This window comes from Oryza glaberrima, chromosome 9 (genome assembly GCF_000147395.1).
Source record: "Oryza glaberrima chromosome 9, OglaRS2, whole genome shotgun sequence".
Lineage (NCBI taxonomy): Eukaryota > Viridiplantae > Streptophyta > Magnoliopsida > Poales > Poaceae > Oryza > Oryza glaberrima.
The window spans coordinates 2,423,973-2,427,975 of record NC_068334.1 but is presented as its reverse complement, the minus strand read 5'-3'; the positions used below and the strand labels follow the sequence as shown (position 1 = coordinate 2,427,975).

General features: G+C 41.2%; 1 long non-coding RNA gene across 8 annotated transcripts; it reads left to right on the top strand.

Moving 5' to 3' along the window:
- Nucleotides 1-2,374: 2,374 nt before the first annotated feature.
- Nucleotides 2,375-4,003, top strand: LOC127783898 (uncharacterized). Of its 8 annotated transcripts, none has more exons than XR_008019382.1 (4): nucleotides 2,375-2,390; nucleotides 2,516-2,809; nucleotides 2,927-3,062; nucleotides 3,157-4,003. It is a non-coding gene; the product is annotated as an uncharacterized LOC127783898 (long non-coding RNA). The 8 variants fall into 8 exon arrangements; XR_008019385.1 differs by lacking the exon at nucleotides 2,375-2,390 and having other exon boundaries at nucleotides 2,426-2,809; nucleotides 2,927-3,054; nucleotides 3,136-3,256; nucleotides 3,617-4,003; XR_008019386.1 differs by lacking the exon at nucleotides 2,375-2,390 and having other exon boundaries at nucleotides 2,426-2,809; nucleotides 3,157-3,272; nucleotides 3,617-4,003.

The window sequence follows — 4,003 nt, the reverse complement described above, 5'->3', positions numbered from 1 at the left end:
CATTGATAAATAGGAGCTGATGCACTCAAAATCTTTCATATACTTGAAAAGAGAGTCGGGTAATCAAAAGTGGAACAAATGCAAGATTACCCAGTCCAAAGCAAAAACGTTAATTAAAGGGTGTTTCAAAACGAAACAATGGTAATGAAAATGATTGAGAGTGAAATTTACTCTATATTTTGTTCTCTCCTATAATATATGTTAAAAAAATCGTGCCTTGCACGTGCTCTTCAATGTTTTAACATTGATCAATGATCAAGTTAAAATGCTTTTACAACTGTAGATATTTGTTGATGTGTATGTGCATTTTAGTTTTAAATCTTTAGAGCCTTTAATGCAGTATCCATCCTTGTTTTTGCTTTATTTTTGTGTGAGATCATACTATACTACTGTAGTAGATATAATGTCAAAATTTTTTATTTCGTCGGCTCATCTTGAAAATAACTTACACCCGTTGACATGCTTAGTCTGTTTGTTGCTGTTTCAGACATGCAAAGGGAAAATGTCAGTGTACGAAAGAAAAATGACAGAGAAAGGCAAGGGCGTAGGGGGTTTATTTTTACAAATTCAAAATAAATTTGATCAAACAAGAAATCTATAAGTACATACATAATCTCAAATTGATATTGTAAGCTCGCCAACATGTGAAAAGATAACCAATGAGGATTGATATAGGACTTACTATCAACATCTTCGGGAATGATTTTATTTCAATAAAATTACATCACCAGAACATGGTTTTTTTTATGATTTATGTTACCACATACTAGTGTTCGCCTGGACGGCCGCCTAATCCGATTAAGCAGTGACTAATCGCTACACGGCGGCAACACGACCAGATTACATCCTAGTCAGCAAATTAGTTGTTTTCCCGATTAATCGGTCCTAGTCGGTCCTAGGCGGATTAGGCGGAACAAAATTAGGCATTTTCGACAGCGTGCGCGAGAGATTAGGCGGCGACTTGGCGATGGGCGGCGACCAAATTTTTGGGTGCGATGCAGGGGACGAAAAAGAGGGAAGCGCGGCAAAAAAAAAAGGACGTGGGGGCCTAGCTACATATAGAACGGAAGGGGATTAGGGTTACGGGTTACCTGGCTGCCTGCGCATCTTCCTATTGTGCCGCTTTCTCTTCCCCTCTCGACTTGAAGCGATAGCGCCGCTGCCGCGATTTTTCCCTTCTCCGGCTGCTCTACTCTTGCTCCCTCTCCTCTTCGTCGTTCTCTCTCAGCCTCTCCTCGTCTAAGATGGAAGCTCCATGTGACGGTGGTGTTGATTGAAGCAGTGGTTGTCGTGCAACTGCTAGGCCTGGGCAATGGCACTCTGTAGCTGTCCTGCTTCTCCATCCATCGGTGTTGTTACTACCTGCTACGCCGCCGTTCTTTGTGACAACTGATCTATTTCAAGTAAATTTGTATGGGCGACCCCTCTGTTCCAACTCCTCCAGCCCCTAGATCTTTATGTATGTGACTGTGTGAATTTTGATGTTGATGTATGTACTCAATGGTGATGTTTGAGAGGTTTGATTGATGTATTGATGTCTAAATTCAAATTGATGGTCCTAAATCATGTGCAAAACATATCATACATTGGTATTTTTGGTCCATAATGTATATTTTTGTAGAAAATTTAGAAAAAACGCCTAATCCGCCTAGTCGCCGGCTAGTCAACCTAGTCACTAGTCGGTGGGTAACCGCCCAACCAGCGACTAGGTGAACACTGCCACATACTAACCCTCATGATTGATTTAGGCAATGGATGTATATGGTCAATATATGTCGACGTGCCTTGCACGTGCACGCTCACTAGTAGTTTAAAAATAACTCAGTGTCCTGGATGAGTTGGAGTGAAAAAAAAAGACTATCTTCGATGGCAATAACTGATTTGTTTCAATGTGAGTAAAAAATAATGATTCCTAAAAAATTTGAAAAAAAGATACACGTGACTACGTGACGTTTATTATAGTTGTTGAATCACACATAGTTAAAATTTAGCTGACTAAACATGAATATATATGGTGAGCTATATAGTAGTAAAAATTTAACTTGTGAATCAATATATGTGGTGTTGTGGGGATATACATTGGTGGTGTGGGGGGAAGGGGGGTTGCGCAGTACGTGGGACTGAGGACGTGTAGTTAAAAATTGACTATCATAATCAAAGTGGGTGGAGTGGGTGGATCTGGTCACTGTGTCAGGTGCCGTTTAATACGTTTATATATATATATATGTATATATATATATATGTATATATATATATATATATATATATATATATATATATATATATATATATATATGTATAGAGAGAGGGAGATACTATGCGGTGTATTAGAACGCAACCCACCCCCTACCCTCCTCACCCCACCGGCCCACCCCCCACCCCCATCCCGGGTCGCTACCCCCCCACCCCACCATTTTTATCTCTGGAGTAATTTGTTTACTGCTAGAAAACACCTGGCATGTATATATACTGGTTTTACCATCTCTTACGGTTATTTCTATTTTTTTTGCACCAGCCTTGTATCCGATTTTTGTGGATCTGGGAACGGCTGGCCAGTGTGCGGTGGTGATGGCGGGCTACAGGAAGGAGGCAGCGGCGTCCTGGATCTGTTCTCGCTAGCGGCAGCGGTGAGGAGTCAGTGGATCTGGTGGATTTGTCGATGGAGTCAGGTGGAGTGCCGTCGCCGATCTTCAACTTCCCCTCTCCCGCGAGTTTCCTCCCATGTCGGCTTCTGCTAGCCATGGTAGAATCGGTGCCGCTATCGAGATGAGCCAGATCCGGCATCTACCTTCCACAGTTCCCCACTGAGGTGAGGCAAACATAGCATCATCCTCTGTATTTTTTGTTCAATCTCTGTGGCATGCAGCATAGCAGAGCATACGATTCCCAAAATAACTTGCAGTCTTCTGTTTTCTATTGCTTCCAGAACAGGATGCAGACACAAGTTGAATGATTAGACCCCAAGAGAGACTAATTTCTTTGATGCTCTTAGATGTCATCGGTTTGTGTCCCATGCATGTACGGCTGTAGTGGCCGTTTTCCAAATTAGATACGGTAGGAAGGTAATGAGATACACCTAATCATGCTTCCATTGCCAAATAATTTGCTAATCATGGTTTGCCATACGGCAAGCAGGATTTGATCCTTTTCCAACAGATCCTCACAGGTGGCTCAACACAGCTGGCAGCGGCGGGGTCGACGACACAGATCGAGCACCTTCCATCCACACCAATCCGACGACATCGGCTGCAGCTAGGTTCAGTTCATAAATTGTGTGTTATTAATCAGCGATATTTGCATCTTTTTAGCCTGAAGCATCCCAATTACATTTTCTACATCTTTCAGTTAACAACACTCTAATTTTTTTCGGGTGCCCTTTTTTTGGTATTGGAATCCATGTTCTTTTCTAAAAGTGTGGCACGTTTTGTTCTTTGATGCGCGATGGTGATGAGAAGAAAGCAGCTGTTTAGAATCCCTGCAGTTCTGCCATTTTTCATTTGCATTCTCGTGATGTTTTTGATCTGTTATTCAGCTTAAATACAAATACTTGGCTGCAGTTGTAGGCTCTCCTAATTTTGATTTGGTCCTCTGAATTTGATTGCTATGGTAATGGCAGCTGCTACTCTGTCACCGGATGGATTGAGGAGCACCCGAGCTGAGGTTTATGGTTGATTATACTTAACCCTTTCGTGATTCTCCAACTAAATATGAAAATTGTACTGGTTGGAGGATTTGAGAAGATGCTGCAATCTTCAGCACGAGGAATTTCTATAGCATGAAACAAGAGAGAGAAAGTGCGACGACATTGTTTGTGAAAAATAGACTTGATGTTAACTCCTGTATATATATATTTCTTTCAATTGGCTTTTCTTCAAATGGATTGTAAGAAGCATGAACACTGAAACAGAGGTACTGTAGTTTAGTAAGATTTTGCTCTAATATGTAATAGTGACTTGGTTACTAAGACAAATTTTGTGACAAGATTAATATGTTATGTTGAGAA